The sequence below is a fragment of the Callithrix jacchus genome, chromosome 15, assembly GCF_049354715.1.
Source record: "Callithrix jacchus isolate 240 chromosome 15, calJac240_pri, whole genome shotgun sequence".
NCBI classification, from domain to species: Eukaryota; Metazoa; Chordata; class Mammalia; order Primates; family Cebidae; genus Callithrix; species Callithrix jacchus.
Window position 1 is genome coordinate 18,649,157 of NC_133516.1, and position 18,284 is coordinate 18,667,440.

General features: G+C 38.6%; 1 protein-coding gene across 9 annotated transcripts in view; it reads left to right on the forward strand.

Moving 5' to 3' along the window:
- Positions 1–18,284, forward strand: part of TP63 (tumor protein p63) — a 263,157-nt gene that overhangs the window by 83,836 nt on the left and 161,037 nt on the right. For 2 of the 9 annotated variants that reach the window (XM_035274740.3, XM_078350510.1), the window contains exon 2: positions 13,957–14,030. The exons of the other annotated variants lie outside the window; for them this stretch is intronic. The gene's annotated coding sequence lies outside the window, so the exon portion shown is untranslated. The remainder of the gene's footprint in view (positions 1–13,956; positions 14,031–18,284) is intronic. 9 annotated transcript variants of the gene reach the window in all.

The following is an 18,284-nucleotide window of genomic DNA, read 5'->3' on the forward strand; positions in this document are numbered from 1 at the left end:
AAGATGTGCTAAGCTGACTGCTTCCAGGAGCATCTGGATGGAATGAGAAGTGAAAACAGCTATACGGTTTTCATATAGCTATACTGAACTTGAATTCTTTAAACTCAATACACTAATACTATGACCTCACAAGCCCGTAGGTCACAGATAAAATCTGAAATTAGGGTTATAGCCATCTTGATTAAATAAAGTTGATCTCATTAACCAAAAGTAGTCATGCTTCTTCAGTCCCTAAGCTGCTTAATGCCTCTGTAAAATCTGGGAATTAGGCTGGAGGATATCTCTTCTGCACTGCATAAGCCCTTTCCTTTAAAGCAGTTTTCTTAGAGTTTTTTTTTTTTTTCTTTTAGCTTGAAATTGGAACCAGCCTCCAAAAGCCAGTCTTTACTGTGTGCTCAGAAAGGGAAGACATAGAGTTGGTAGTAATAGGGAGCATATTATATGCAAGGGATAGAATAAAGAATGTGTTAATGTGGAAAAATGAGAAAGCTTGCTATATAATCTACTCTGTCAGACTCCAAGAATTTAAAATGCAAAATTATTCAAGAAAAATAACAAGAGAATGTTCTGACGAAGAAAAGCCTATATTGGAAAAACAAAAACTTATGCCAATCTTTAAGAGAATAAACTACAAGGATATCTCAGAAGCATCTACAAGGGATGAATTTTGATTACCGAATGTCTGGAGAAAACTCCTAGGGACAATTTTGCAGTGACCAGAAAGCCATGAATAAGAGGACACATGTTCCTGGGATAAAAGTGAGCTTGCGTTTATTTTGGAACGAATTATTTAAAGGGAAAAATAAGCCTGATGTATTAGTTTGATTTCACACTGCTGTAAAGGACTACCTGAGACTGGGTAATTTATAAACAAAATCAGTTTAATTGTTTCAGAGTTCTGCATGAGTGGGAAGGCCTCAGGAAACTTACAATCATGGCAGAAGGCAAGACATGTCCTGCATGCCCCCTGATGGGAGAACTACCAAACACTTTTGAACCATCAGATTTTGTGAGCAGTCACTCACTATCACCAGAATGGCATGGCAGAAACTGCCACTGTGATCCAATCACCTTCCACCAGGTCCCTTCCCTGACATGTGGGGATTACAATTTGAGATGAGATTCAGGTGGGGACAGAGAGTCAAACCATATCACCTGAGAATACTGCATAAACAACATTTAGCAGACTAAGTGTAAAGACCTTTATCACATTATTTAGAAACTCACTGATTACTAAAGAATATAGTCATGTTCTTAAAGAAACATGTAAACATATAATATTTTAAGTGAGCTAACTCTAACGTAAGTGATTTGGTTTTCCTTGAGGGCAGAGGACTTATAAATGTAAGATGGGATCGTCATTTTGAGGGAAGGTAGAAAAAGATGGAAATCACTTTTGAAGTTTACTTTGAGTCATTTATCTAAAACAAAAACAAAAACAATAAAACAACGTAGCAGATACTTTTGGAGAGGGGTATATTTAACAGAAATAATATAAAGAATATAAGAATATAAAAAATATTTTGGAATGTGAATGTCTCTAGTTCTATGTGAGGAACTCTGACATCTCTCAGACTTAACTGAATGAAAAAGCACAAATTTCTCAGTTGCCATAATTGAAGTGTAGGGTAAGAGAAAAATAGGAGCTAGAACAAAACGTATAGATGCAGACGAAGACAAAAGCCACAGGTGCACAAGGGAAAAATCTGCCTACAGAAAAACGGTGTTCTCAGTAAGTGAGAGAACTTGTTCTTTGGGAAGCCAGGCAGCTCCTAGCGATCACAACTTTCTTTTGTGTATGATCTATGAGTAGATACTCATAGATCATTTATTTTAAAACTAATCTGTAGCCTTTTCTGAAAACACTCAAACGTCCTCAGTTATAAGCTTTCTAATCTATGCTTGCAGAATCCATGATGCTTAGTTTATTCTCCCTTGATTTTGTGCCCATATTTACTCTTTCATTTGTACTCTTTTTGCATCTAATTTATTGGAAATCTGTTTATACCTCCTGATTTCTTTTGTAAACATTCTACCTGACCAATTAACATAGCTAGTCTTTCCATTTTACAGCATGATGATGCCATAAAATGTCATCTTCTAGTGTAGTCCAGCAATCTTTTTCTTTAAAATATCAGATTGAATATTTTCAGCTTGGCAGGTCATGTGGTCTCTGTCACAGCTACTCAACTCTGCCGTTGTAGGGTGAAAGCAGTCATAGACTATATATGAACAAATGAGCATGGCTTAAAATTTTGTGAAAACAGATGAGAGTAATTTTGTGGGTAGCAGTTTGTAGATCCCTGTTTCAGAGAGTCTTCTGTTTTTCTTGAGCCAGATTTCCTTCATGAGCCCTTTTCTTTGGGAGTATGCTCCTTTTTTTCTCTATGAACTTTAAAAAACAAATTTTTTTTCTTGAAAATGTAGATAAAGCCTGGGTTTGTCCTCTAAGCGGTACTGCCTTTGAGAAGCACAGAACAATCACATACAACTTAAAAGGACTTTTATTCATTTAAATCTCATTTATTTTGTGTTTCTAAAAGGATATTAAAGAAGATCCAGCTCATAATCTTCAGTAGCACTTTTCACTGTTTACTCTTCTCTCCTGCCTTCACAAGTTACAATCTATGCATTTCTCCTCTGCCAAACCCTGTCTCAAATTCTTGCCCCCAGCAAGCTCAGCCTACAAGGTTTTCATTTTTCCATGTCACCTCTCTCTCAGAACTCCTTGTTTTGTAGATAGACTAAGATATCATTGCTAAATTTGTTTGTTCATCTCTCTCCTCCTTCCATCATCCTCAGGTACAAAAGTCAAAGAACCAGGCCAAGGAGGGAAGAATCATTGAAGGAAAAGAGCAAAGCTTGAGAATACTCCTGATTTTAAATTTTTATCCTGTTAAATATTTTTATTATTATTATTGGCTTAAGTATGTTTCATTTACTTGTGAAAAAAAGTTGTATACACTTTTCATAGAATGTTCTCATTTGACATGGCAGTAGAGGCCATTCTGTCTCCAGTACCATTAGATAGTGCATCTTTTACATTAAAGAAGACTGGAGGCTGGCAGGGAGGGGATAGGGAGAGACTTTGCTGCACATTCATTATCCAGCACCTCTTAACAGACTCAGCCATCTCACAGGAAGACACAACAAACAAACAAACCGAAGGCTCCCAGCAGCCACATTGCATTCACACTGGAATCACCTTCTGCGCATCACTGGACAGCTGGAGGGGTGAGGCCAGAGGGCCTCTTCCTAAACAAGTCTCTCCCACCCATCTTCATAAAGGCATCTGCCTGTAGGAGGTGATTGCCATCCGATAAAGTTGCTGTAAGGGGACAAAGACAGGGAAGATCTTTGCAGAAATTTAGAGACCTTATCTGCAATTTGGGCAGAGAGTTTTTGGTGCAGTAAGGAAGTTTGAAGAAGTCTTTGCAGCACTAGTTATTGGCCTGCAGTGGACCCTCTTCACCAGGAGTTATCAACAGATTTTCTCAGATGAATTGCCTGTTGTCTGCTGAATGTTGAAAGAACTAGAGCTGTTGTGTAATAGTGAGAGGAACAATAGGTTGTGGGCCTTAAAATAATAGAATAATAAAGTAGGAAGGACGCTTAGTGATTTTCTAGTAATACAATAACCTTCTATTACACATGGGGAAAATGAAAACTAGAGAGAAAAAGGGATTCCCCCACAGTTACCTGGCTAGTTAGTGCAGATGGTGAAAAATATGTAGATCTTACTATCAATGCTTTCTTTTTTCTCTGCATTGTGATTGGAAATATTAACTTGGTGGCAAGACACAATAGGAAGCCTTGGGTTGCTCTGCTAAGGTGGGTGGCAGGAAAGTATAATGCTCCCTCTTGCTTTAGAGGTTCAACTAGAACTTTGTTTCATAAAGAGACTTCTTTAAACCACCTGGGAGGCTTTTGCTTGTTTCACATGCCCAGGCTTACCTCCCTGGGCGTAAGGAGCATCCAGCTGCCCAGGTGATTTTGATTTGCTTATCCTCTCCACTTGAGATGCCCCAAGTCTAGACAGCAATGGTTCTGAACCACACCAAGCATTACAATCTCCTGTGGAATTTCAAGACTTTTAAGTCATATTCCCGCTCAGATTTAAGTCGGGGAAATTCTGATTTGATTGGACTGGGGTAGTGCCCGAGCATCTGTATTTTAAGCACCCCAGGTATTCTAATGTGTAGCCAGCTTTGAGAAATACAGGGCAAAAAGGAAGCCTGAAAATGTAAACCTGGAATTCAAAAACAACAAGAAAGTAGAGAAGTAGGAAGGATGGATTGGAGAGATGTTACTGAGGATGAATTAGGTCAGAAGAGTATCATTGCTCAAGAGGAGGGCACTACCCCAGTCCAGTGAAATCCAGGAGAGACAAGGAACTGGTGAGCCTTCCTGGAAGAGTAAGAAGGCTCAGACAGGCTCAGGTGGAAGCACTCTGGGAACCAGCTAAAACGAAGACAGCAGGGCTTGGAACAAATTCTGTAAATGCTGATCTGCCCTCTCTAGGCTGAAGTACATTTGGTTTCCTCAGCAAAAAGGAATGGCAAAGGACGAATAACTCAGCAGGAATTGTTTGGAATTGGCAGGTAAGGAAAAATAATAAGGGAGCAGCTTTAGAAGGATGAGTGTGCCTTTAGTGTCTGCAATCCTTGGGCTGTAGTTTATCAGATAACAAGGTCAGAAGTAGCCTGTGAAATGCACGATAGAATCTTTGGACCAGAGGGCCTTAGAGCTCATGGGAGTCAACCCTCTTCACTTCATAGAGGAGGAACTTGAATCCCAAACAAGGGCGGGGACTTGCCCAAGATCCCAGCCAGTGAACGCATTGGGCCTGGAAGGCATGGCTCTGACCTCTGTTCACCCCTACCTAGGAGAGTCAACATAGTGTGATAATTAAGAACTACTCAAGGCACAGAAAGCTCATGTACCTTCCCCAAAGTTACACACCTAGTAAACGTGGGTGTGTATAAGGCGCCAACTTTATGATGTTTTGTTAGGGGGATTAAATATTCATAAGGCAGTTAGAACAATGCCTAGCATGCAGTATGTGTTAAATGAAATATAATTATTATACATCATACTATTTTGTTCAAGTACTAAAGTGATATCATAGTGAATAAAACTGTGATGTTTTGCCTATTTGAGGACAGATATTTAGAGAAAATTCAGACTTACTGGAGGTTTTCTGTCTCTAGTAAAAACTCTAAACAGATTAGAATGTAGGTAAATATTGAAGCCATGTGTTTTCAAGTGGAGTTTGTTTAAAGTGCTGATTTGTGAGCTTCAGTCCAGATCATTTGAAACAGAATCTCTTGGAAGTAGAGACAGAGAACTGGCATTTTCCAAATGTACTCCCAAGTATTTCTGTTGAATTGTAAAGTGTGACACCTACTGCTTCAGGGAAGTAGAGAAACCTTTTAAAGTAAAGAGTCAAGACCTTTTTCCTCCTGCAGTGATGTAGGTTACTACTGTATTCTCTTCTCACTGTTGCAGATATGGACACTGAGGTTTAGAGAGGTAACATAGCTCGCCCAAAGTTATTAACCTTGTAAATGGCAGACTGCAGACTCTAAAGCCATATCCTTAAGAACCCGGAGTTACCGTTCTCCCAGTTGCCATTTTTTTGACACCCACTCTGTGCCATATACTGTGCTAATCTGTGAACCCACAAAGGCCAGAAACTAAAATGTGGTTTTTTTTTTCTCCATGAACCAAGATTCTGGTAGAAACTATAAAGAAAAATCTGTACAATAGATAAAATGTAATCCTGATCAGAGAGTAACAAAAAGTGCCCTAATGATTTAGTAAAAACAAAACTTATCTACCAGGTGCCTTTAAGAAATATTATTCTGGGTAGCTGCGTTTTCTAAATAGTTGAACATATATACTCATTAGTTAGCATTTTATCTTTCTTTTTGTATTGGGATGTAGGTATTTCTGAATATAATGAAGATATATATATATATTTTTGAGACGGAATTTTGCTCGTTACCCAGGCTGGAGTGCAATGGCACGATATCGGCTCACCGCAACCTCCGCCTCCTGGGTTCACGCAATTCTCCTGCCTCAGCCTCCTGAGTAGCTGGGATTACAGGCACATGCCACCATGCCTAGCTAATTTTTTGTATTTTTAGTAGAGACGGGGTTTCACCATGTTGATCAGGATGGTCTTGATCTCTTGACCTTGTGATCCTCAGCCTCCCAAAGTGCTGGGATTACAGGCGTGAGCCACCGCGCCCGGCCCATGAATACTTTTTAAATCAAAAATAGTGGGCACCCTCAGGATTACCAATGGAAACCTTATTTGTTGGGTTGTGTTATCACAACATAGTACTCAGGGGCTTTTACAAGTACCTTTTTTGTTTTTATGACCACCTTTCAAAATCTTTTTTTGTCTCATTGTTGCAAGTATCCACTTCATTCCTCACAGAGGTTCCAGAAAGAATAAAGACTTATGAGTTACTCAACCCATATCTTTATACTAACCCTTTCAGTCTGTATGAATTAAATCATTCATTCACTCAACAAATGTTTATGAATCCCCAGTGATTATATCAGGAATTCTGTTATGTGTAGGGATGTGAGATATAAATGTATCTTCAAGTTTCTGCAGTGTTAAAATGTCCCTAATTCATTACTTTTTATAATATGTGATTTATATTTAAGTTTTTAAAATTAGTTCCATTATTGGGGGACAGGTAGTGTTTGGTTACATGAGTAAGTTCTTTAGCGGTAATTTGTGAGATTTTGGCGGACCCATTGCCCAAGCAGTATACACTGCACCCAATTTCTAGTCTTTTATCTCTTGCCCTCTTCCTAGGTTTTCCCAAGTCCCCAAAGTCCGTTGTGTCATTCATATGCCTTTGCATCCTCATAGCTTAACTCCCACTCATGAGTGAGAACATACGGTGTTTGTTTTTCCATTCTTGGGTTACTTTACTTAGAATAATATTATCCAATAATTTATTTACATCTCTACAGTGGAGCTGGGGCAATAACAGAGATGTTTTGCAAGAGCGGAGGAGAAATACAATTAAATGCACCTGGGATTAAAATCCACTCCATCTTTTCCATTCACATTCTGTATTCACAGGCATGGTTATGGAACACCTTTGTACTAAGCACTGTTCCAGGTGATGCATCTGTGAACAGGGCAATCAGCTTACGTTGGGCTTACATTCATCAGGCGGTGGGGTGGATGGGGGCTGGAGAGACTGACAATCAACGTGTAAATATATAACACTGTTTCAGGTAATTAACATTAAAAAATGGGGCAAGGCTAAACCAGTGATGGGTTTCTTTTTCTCCCCTACTTCTCATCATGATTTGCACAAATGTGTTGCTTAATTAATAAATCCTCATGATTTTTATCAGACTTTACTGCTAGATACTATTCTTTAAAGGTGTTATACCTTATTCTGAAAAAAAATTCTAAAGATTGTGATTTATCATTATATAAACCACATTTCCTGTCTTTAGTTAATTTTGTGTATTTAATTTACTAAAAATGATATTTACCAGGATAATTAAAACAGATATAGTATAAGTAATTATTACATGGAATGTTAAGAAATTAGATAAACTTGGTAATGTGAAATTTACACACAAGACAGACCCTGTAAAATCCACTTTTAAGAAGGGTTAAAGCATAATTAAGAGAAAATTTAAACATAGGACTTATGAGGACTCAGCATAAATATGTCAAAATTAACATAATAAAAGAAAATTGTTCCTGAATGGCAAGGTGACTTTTAAAATTTAACACTTATTTTTATGCCCCCAAAACTTATCAATAATATATATCCGGTTGTGATAAAGTACATTTTAAAGATTCTTATTTAAGCTATTTTAGTATAAGAGTTAGAACAAATAAATCAAGACAGGTGAAAATATACATTTCCCTCACTTTGAAGGGAAGCACACAAGGGAATTTAGCAATATGGGGCAGATGATGGGAGAGGACATTCTGCTTCAGAAAGTGAGTGTATGAGATCTCAGCTTTCTGCCTTGGTTCTTTTTTACTGCTGATTCTTCAGCCCAACACGTACACAGCCAATAAAAATGTAAAATTATTTTGTTATCATTGCTAGTGAATCTTTAGAATAAAACATGTACAGATGTAGGCAAATCATATTTAAGAAAATCCATGAACATATATCTTGTACCTCCATGTAAATGTCACTCAACATTACTCTCTGGATGGGCTGATTGTCTTATCACTCAGTAGCAGCAGTCCAAAGAATGAGGCTCAAGACCTTGGTCTGCCCCCTCTTGATGAAATGCATAATCTTGACAAGTATTTTAATGTTATTCAACTGTAGAATGTTGACAATAGAATTCATTCTATGATCTTGAACCATATGAATTTGGTAGCATTCCACCATTTTTAACCAACAAAACAGTAAGTTCCTAAGGTTCAATATGATATATAATTCAGAATATGACTATCGAGTGGCATATATGTGAAAGTGAATATAAAATATCACAAGTGTGAACAATGAGAACACATGGACATAGGGAGGGGAGCATCACACACTGAGGTCTGTAGAGGGGAACTAGGGGAGGGACAGCTGGGGCTGGGGAGTTGGGGAGGTATAACATGGGGAGAAATGCCAGCTATAGGTGATTAAAGGAAGGCAGCAAACCACATTGATCCTGCATGTTCTTCACATGTACCCCAAAACCTAAAATGCAGTAAAATATTTAAATATATATTTATTACAGGTGAATCATTATGTAGCTATAGGCTATTGAATAATATCTCTGTCATATATCATGCTTTATGAATTGGGTCACCATCCCATATTTAAAGTGCTAAAATATTAATGGGAATGATAAGACAAATACATAAACAGTTACAATTAAAAAAATAAGATGTGAGCTGAGGATCTTGTCTCATTGATCCAGGGTCACTTCTTATTTCCAGGTACACATCTGATTGCTTGTAATTCCCTGGGTTGACAAATGTTAACCCAGTGATCTCCTACTTTTATTTTGTACTCCACGATATGATGGTCCAAGAGAAAGTTTCTACAACTTCACAAGTATTAGCCCGAATTGCAATTTATTTTAAAATATTAAAGGTCTTTTATACACATCAGGGATTGGCAAACTTTTTCTACCTCAGGCTAGAAAATGCTTTTGACTTTGTGGGCTACATGGTTTCTATTGCAGCTCCTCAACTCTGCTGTTGTCGCTCAAAAGCAGCCATATACCAACACCTAAATAAATATGACAGTGTCCTAAAAAGACTTTGCTTACAAAAACAGGTGGTGGGCTCGATTTTGCCATGAATAGTAGTTTGCCAACACCTAATTAGGATGAAAGATTGCAGCGTGGATTCTTAACTAAGCTTTCAGCCATGGGAAGTGGATTAGGAATGTGGATAGAGGTCTCTAAAATCTTTGGAAATCAAACCCAATCATTTATGTGTATGTCAGCATGTGTATTTCATTTTTACTTTTTTTGTTTATTGTATAAGATTGTTCAGCACTATCATTAGATTCCCGTAATAGATTCTATAATTGAGAAAAGGTTACAGGCTACTGCAATTGGATTATTTTCTGAATGAATCAGACCAGTGTCTGGAGGTTTTAGGGCAGTAAACCTTTCTTCAATTTTTAAATTACTCATTCAACACTCTGAGTTGTCTCACAAAGAGTGGGCAGCTTTATGTGGTATAGACATCTTTCTCGGCTGCGGTGGATAGATCACGTTAATAAGTTAAGAACTGGACTAGATGACTTAAGGTACTTCTAACCATTAGACCTTATATATTTTTCCAAAAAGATCTACTTTTTCTTTTTTGTCTAAATTTAATTTTCACATCCTTTCATCCTAAGAACACTCCTCTGCAGCTTTCTTCTTCATAGTCCTTCCTGAACTCCGTGTTCATATATCTGAGTCATGGATGTTACATGCATTTTGCATCAAGTTTTCACAGTTGTGTAAAACCCTAATGTATCCCAAACCTGATGTCATGGTGATTACATTTACTCAAAAGTCTCCTAAATTCTAATTTGGGGGCAGTTTATCAATAAGTATCCTGTATATAAGCATGTATGTAACTGTGTTTGCATGCTATCATGTTAAAATAGTATTTTAAACAAGATACTCAAGTATTCCTTGTCTTTGTCTTCTTTTTTTTTTAATTTTATATATATATATATTTTTTTTTTATTGTGTTTTAAGTTTTGGGGTACATGTGAAGAACATGCAGGATTGTTGCATAGGTACACACACATGGCAGTGTGATTTGCTGCCTTCCTCCCCATTACCTATATCTGGCATTTCTCCCCATGTTATCCCTCCCTTACCACTGTCCCTTCCCTAGTTCGCCACAACAGACTTCCTGCCCTCCCTCCTTCCCTCCATTCCTCCTTCCTTCCTTTGATGGAATCTTGCTCTGTCACCAGGCTGGGGTGCAATGGCATGATTTCAGCTCACTGCAACCTCTGCCTCTGGGGTTCAAGTGATTCTTCTGCCTCAGCCTCCCAAGTAGCTGGGACTATAGGCACACACCACCATATCCAGCTAATTTTTGTATTTTTAGTAGAGATACGGTTTCACCATGTTGGCCAGGCTGGTCTTGAACTCCTGACCTCGTAATCCACCCTCCTTAGCCCCAGTGCTGAGATTACAGTCGTGAGCCACGTCCTAAATATTGTAGGCTTTCTAAGTGAGGTCAGGGTTGGCAAATGTAAGGATATGACTTGAGGGGTGATGGTGGATTATATAAAAGGTTAATTTGAAAGGGCTCAGGATGAAAACAACCTGTAGGATACAGCTGGTGTATTAGTTTGCCTTTATGCTACTGTGAAGAGATATCTGAGACTGGGTAATTTATGAAGAAAAGAGATTTAATACGTTCACAGTTCTGCATGGCTGGGGGAGGACTCGCGAAACTTAGAAAATGACAGAAGGCACCTCTTCACGGGGAGGCAGAAGAGAGAATGAGTGCAAGCAGGGAAGTGCCAGACACTTATAAAACCATAAGGTCTCATGAGACTCACTCATTATCATAAGAACAGCACAGAGTGGGTGGGGGGAACCACCCCCATGATCCAATTCCTTCCACCTGGTCCTGCCCTTGACACATGGGGATTATTACAATTCAAGGTGAGATTTCAATGGGGGCACAGAGCCAAACCATATCAGCTGGCTAAATAATTTATAAGGAGGGTTTGTCCAAAAGAATGAGGGCCAAAGGTGATTAGATTTTGTCAAGGATGCAGAGTTAATGACTGTAAATTCTCAGTCACAAAAGAAGTAACCTAATGAAAATTCTGCTTCAGAAGGCTGATCATTACATAGTCCTTTAAGTTAAGATAAAATGCTGACTAATGAAAAATACAAGGTTTAGTGGTATGGGGATCAGGAGTGAAGGGGATTATATTCAGAGAAATAATTACCTTTAAGGAAGAAGTTGGTTTGGATAAAGAACAGACCACAAAACCTAAGACTTTAGAGAATTTGGTAATTAAGAAAGAAAAAGGACACTCCCTCAGATTAATGACTGACAAGTTTGGGCTAAATATATAAAACATTAATGGGAGAAATTTGGGATTTGACTGCATGGTAAATGGTCATGGAAGAAGCAAGCTTAAAATCAGATTTTAAGACCGGTCACGGTAGATCAGGAGAGAAAAGATTTCTGAAGATGAAAAGGAAGTAAACTAGGAGAAATGAGTGTTGAAATATGCAAAAGAGAGTTTCTTAAGAATGTATTGGTTCAGTGATATAGAAAAAGGAATTCCTTGATAAAAATGTATTGTTCGAATTGTGGCAAATGGAGATACTGAGGCATACAAAATGGTCTAAATGAATGTTATTCTTTGAAGGTTTGTTTTCTGAGAGTCAAGCTGACATGGATTTGAGTTGGGATGAGCAGATAAGGAACTTTATATTTTTCCACATGAAGTTGAAAAGGAAAGATTTCCATCTAAGGAAAACAAGATGCTAATGGGCTTAATTTAGAGTTTGCAAGTGAGTTTTGAAGGTGGCTTTATCTCAAGCTTATGAATAAGTTTTGTCCTCCAGGGTACTTGGGCACTGTTAGGAACAATAAAAAGGCCATATACTAAAAGGCATCAATGTTTTCTTTGGCATCCTCAAAACTAAGTATGATGATTAATGATGGAATCGTTATAATAATGGCAGAGTCAACTCTAAGTATTGGAATGTTTTCTGAACTAAAAATGTAAAAGGAATTGTGTGGTCAGGAATGCTTCTGAAGTAACTCATTTTGCACAAGATCTAGGGAGGTTGATAATTAAGGCTTACGCAGTAATTGGATGGATGGATAAATGGGATGGATGGGTGGCAGAAGCAGTCATGTTTAGAGTTTTGAATCACTCTTCTCTAAGGGTTGGGAGTACTTCCAGAGTATCTGAGGACTCAAGTTTGAGCAATAGTACTCCTACCTGTCTTTTCTTACATTACATTCAAGAGTTGTTCCTTCTGATAACATTGAGAATCTGCAGAAGGCCAAGCATTCTGTAAATATCATTCACCTATCATTACTAGTTTTTCTATGCCAATTTTCTGCTCATATTGTAGAAAAAGGATGACTATTTTGATGAGACAAAAGTAGTAAAATATTTAGTTATTTCACAAAAAAATAAACATTCCTCTTAACTATGAAAACTTTATATTGCCCAAGTTTTATGGTGAATGAAAATTGGGAGCCATGTATGTAATTTAGTAAAGCATGAGCTTTGAAACAATACAATCATAAATTTCAATATCAGATTTATTACCAACTGCTTGAGTAACCTTGAACAATTTCCCTATCCTTGCTGAGCCTAAAGATCATCATGTATAAACTTTGACATTCTGTGAGGTCCTCAAAGGTTTATACCTGTTTGTTATCCCATCCTCCTAGTGAGGATATCCCAGTTTGATCAAAATTGGGTGAGGAGGAGGTCCCTCTAGGCCTGCTCTATTTGAGATTTTTCATACAACAGTCTCTTTCACAATTACTGACCCCCTGTCAAGGAGGCCATGGGGCCAGGAAATCTAATAGCATCAATGAGCTTCTGGTCTGCATCACTGCTAAGTGCTGTTTTCTTTTGTTAAGTGAGTTTATATTGATGTTTATATACAATCAAGTGTATTTGTAGTTTTATAGCTCTAAGTTTGGATGTTCCAAAGTGGGGGAGTAAGTATGAGAACTGTTAAAAGATGTCAAGGCTTAGACAGTTCATGACAAGAATTTGTTTCTGATGCTCAAATTTTTTCTCATTAGGCTATAGAAAGGATAAAGACTTAGCACTGAGCGCAGTGGCTCATGCCTGTAATCCCAGCACTTTCGGAGGCTGAGAAGGGTGGATCACCTGAGGTCAGGAGTTGGACACCAGCCTGGCCAACAAGGAGAAACTCTGCCTCTACTAAAAATAGAAAAATTGGCCAGGCATGGTGGGATGTGCCTGTCATCCCAGTTACTCAGGAGGCTGAGGCAGGAAAATCGCTTGAGTCCCAGAGGCGGAGGTTGCAGTGAGATTGTGGCCACTGTACTCCAGCCTAACTGAGAAAGCAAGACTCCATCTCAAAAAAAAAAAAAGGAAGACTTAGGTTTTCATGTAATATAATGGGGGTGGACCAGTCTTCTTAGATTTCAGTTTTTCTCTCTGGTAAATTAGAAAAACTAAGCTAGATGGCCTCTGAGGTCTATTATTTCTAAAACCCATCTATGCAGCTAAGGTCATTTGGAATCTGAAATTTTAGAGATTTGGAGATTTTCAGGCACACTGACAGAGAATAATTTAGTGACAACATTCAGGGAGGAACAGGCAAAGGAAGAGGGAATGCCGAGCATTGGCAGATGCTTCTTGATGTTTTCAAGTCACTTCTGTAAAGTTCTTTTTCCCTGAGCTAATGCAGAGTGTGAGATAGTTAATCTGTAAAAGGAAAAAAACCTGACTTTGGGCTTTCTATCTTTAGGTGTGACTATCCTGACAAAAACCTTTGAACAGAGTAATTGCTCCATGAGTAAGTTGATAGAGTGTCACCCAAAGGTAAAGACGTGGAAGACGTAGGATTTTCTTCACTCTTCCTGCCCTATGACACCAGATAATCTCTTTCTTCCTTTTCTCTCCATAACGTTTCACATATTTATCCACAGAGTGGAAATTAATACTGAGCATGAAAAGGAAAGGCCATGAAGATCCCCAACATGGACCATTAATTTTTCGTTGTTTTTGTTTTTAAGAAACAGACAATTTCTTTAAATGTACTATTGTTCAGAATCCTAATAATATACCTTAAACAAGAAAAAGCTGAGCTTCATGATGTTAAGGAGGTGTGCATCAAGCCCAAATGACACCGGCTGTCTCTTTACCCGTGGTGAATACACTGAGTCCCCAGGAAACTGAGGGTTTCCTGAAACACAAGTTGAAAATGGCTGATCAATTCCAACTCCCCTCCATCACCCTTGTCTTTTATAATAAAGCCCCCTTGAAGCTTGAGGCCCTGAGAGGGGTAAAGTTGCCTCATTTTTTTTTTTTTTTTTTTTTGAGACGGAGGTTCGCTCTTGTTACCCAGGCTGGAGTGCAATGGCCATATCTCAGCTCACTGCAACCTCTGCCTCCTGGGTTCAGGCAATTCTCCTGCCTCAGCCTCCTGAGTAGTCAGGATTATAGGCATGCGCCACCACGCCCAGCTAATTTTTTGTATTTTTAGTAGAGACGGGGTTTCACCACGTTGACCAGGATGGTCTCGATCTCTTGACCTCATGATCCACCCGCCTTGGCCTCCCAAAGTGCTGGGATTACAGGCTTGAGCCACTACGCCCGGCCTCATTTAATGTAGCCATAGAAAACAAAGGTAATCTTGAAGAAAATGAGTGATGATGAGGGTATTGTTTTGACCCAAGGTCACAGTTGGAAGAAGCTTGAATGAGGAATAAGTTTGATATCATTACTTTATTTTTGTTTGACACTTTAAAAGCTTAAACACATCATTCAAACACACTATCTAGTCAGTTTAATTCAGCAAGTATTTCCTGGATGCAACTGATATAACACTTTATGTGATAGAATGCATTGACTACCAGGCACCGTATAAAAATTACGTAGCACATTTAAAGTAAGCTTCTCAACCACCCTCTGAGGGAAGTAGAGTTGGAGAAACAGGTTCAAAGACATTGAGTAACTTGGTCATGGCCTCACAGCATGTCATTAGTAGAACTGAGATTGAACCCAGGTCAGCCCCACTCCAAAACTTGCAATTCTTCCGCTCTGTCCTTAAGGAGCTATAAAATCATAAGAAATACAGAATAGAGAGAGATGTGTTTCACCCACAAATTACCTCTGCAGCAGATTAATTGTTGTACAAGCAAAGTAGGATCACATGGCATTGATGAGATGAACTAAAAGAACCAAGTTCAAAGGAGAAAAATTATACTTAAATCAGGAGCTAGGAAGTCCTATGTAAGGAAGAGAACATTGAGGGTTGGGTAGGCATGTGAAAGGCAATGGCGTGGAGATTCTTGTCGCCAGCTGTCACGTACAAGGAAGCTGAAGTTTGAGCACTCTGAAGGCTTGTCCAAGTTTTCACAGCTGATTGTGGTGACATTAGAAATACAGGGAAATGGCTAGGTGCGGTGGCTCACGCCTGTAATCCCAGCACTTTGGGAGGCCAAAGCGGGTGGATCACGAGGTCAAGAACTCGAGACCATCCTGGTCAACATGGTGAAACCACGTCTCTACTAAAAATACAAAAAATTAGCTGGGCATGGTGGCGTGTGCCTGTAATCCCAGCTACTCAGGAGGCTGAGGCAGGAGAATTGCCTGAACCCAGGAGGCAGAGGTTGCGGTGAGCCGAGATCGCGCCATTGCACTCCAGCCTGGGTAGCAAGAGCAAAACTCCATCTCAAAAAAAAAAAAAAAAAAAAAAAAGAAAGAAGTACAGGGAAATGACTTTTAGGAGTCAGAAACTAGAGATAAAGTGAAACAAAGAAATAACAAAATCAGTACGGACAGGAACCAGAACTTAATATGTGGACATAAGGGAATAATAGAAATAGATGATGAGTATGGAACCAATTCTGCTTTTCTCTCTTCTGCTTTATAGATAATGTCTTCCTTCTAAGTAACTCTTTCTTTTTTAGTCTCCCTTGGTCTTTATTATTGAAGATGTTGGTCACATTACCTTTCAATCTCTTTGGAAACTAGATCTAAATTTCTGCCAACTTAAATACTCATACTTTGACTCTCACATGCTAATATCATTACTGCTGAGAGCCTAGTTAGGTGGTGATGTTTACCTTCTAATACTCCTCTGGTTTTTGAGCTATTGGGCATCCCGTTTAGATCTTTGGATACTGGGAATATACTTATGGTCCACGTATTGACCACTCATATAGGAGCTCATCTGCATTTTGGGTTTTGAGTCATTCGTACATTTGTTCACTTCTATTTTTGGCATTTGTTAGGAATGGCATTTATTTTATTTTTTCTATTTTCTTGTACTTCAGTTTTATCTGGACAAATTTTAATGTAAATCAAACATATTCAAAAGTGTCATCATGAGAGTATTCTTTACAAATTTCACTGCAACATTAAATTCATTAACGTTTACTTCTTCTCTACTCACTATTTGGCAGTGAACAAACCAAGTCAGCCACAATTTCAAGAAAGAAGTGAATTTAAAGACACTGGATTATCAGATGGTCTTCTCATTATAGGTGCTTCATCAATTTTGATATCCCACTCTTCCATTTCTTCCAATTCAACTTTCTTTCTTGCTTTCCAATGTTTTGACCTCATAGAGGCATAGTGTTCTTATTTCTCCATTCCCTTCCTTGTCCTAACTTCTCTTCCTGCCCTCTTCAATCTGAGTCCAAAGCCGGTCTTCACAATTCTCTTAATCCTCTGATGTAACCTTTCCGGTGAAGTGACAGTAGTAGTGTTTTCATCTATTTTCCCCCCTTCCCTAGTGGTTGGTATAAGCTGGAGAGAATCACGTAACTGTGCGGGTTGGGGCCATGACAAATCCATGTTTTCTAACCTCATCCATATTTCTAAACCCTCACCTTTATTTCCCAAATGGTCACTTAATGTCTGGCCCCCTCAATTTTCAGCAGATGGCCTTGTCTCCCTCCTGCTTCATCAAGAACATTGAAGTCATCAGTCTTGACTTCTGTTTATCTTCTATGAAAACATTTATATCTGTACTTAATTTTGTCATCTACTTCATCCTAGAGTGAGAGTTTAAGGCGCTTTAGTTCAAGACCATCCTTTCTACCTATGCTTTGACCTCTTCCTACCTGCCTCTTTCAGGATTTCTTACAATGCCATTCCCTTTCTCTCCAATAACTTGAAATTTTCTCTCTCCCCACTAGCTCCTTCCTTTCTCCTTTACCTCTTTAGGCAGAACTCAGGTTCTTCTAATCTAATTGTATCCAAAAAACATTTCCTTTACACACCCCTATTTACTCCTCAAAACACTAAAATCGTTTGAGGGTATCATTAATCTACAGAAGGTTCTAATATCAAGGTTGGCCAATGACCTCCTTATGTTAAGCCTAGTAGGTATTTTTTTCAGGTCTTGTTTTCCTAGATCCCATGGCCTTACAGTACTATCGATTATTAATTTTTTACCTTGGCTTCTAAAATCCCATAAACTTCTCAGAGTCTGTTAGTTCCCTGGTTTTCTAAATGGAGCCCCGCTTACCTTTCCTCATTGTACCTATTCTGCATAGGTCATTGCATCTACTCGCACAGATTCATTTTTTGCCCTCTGAGGAAGATTTGTTTCTAAATTTTTGGTCTATTTTTCTCCCTAGAGTTTAAGGCTCATTTAAGTTGGTTTCATTTTTTACATATCCCTGGGTACTTAGAACTCAACATGCAAAAACGCAATTTATCATCTCTCTTTCTTCAAGCCAGATCTTCTAACTGTACTCATTGGTAGAGTTAGTAGAATCATGCCCCACTCAGTTCGAGCAGGCTAAACGCTTGAAGTCATCTTTGACTCTTCGTTCTCCCTTCATTCGTAACACAACCAATATCTTATTTAGTCTTTTTACTGATCATTGACTTTGTCCCTATCTTCTCTGTTCCCATTGATTTTTGTCCTTTTGTTGTCTCACCTGAACTGAGGCAAGAACATTCTAAATAACCACTTTACCCACAAACTGACATGCTATAAATTCTTCCATCACACAACTTTCGGATGTACCAATACAAAGCAAAGTCTGGCTGTACCCATCTCATGTTTCAAATCCTTTAATACTAACTGGGGTGATAAATACAGTATTCCACACGTGA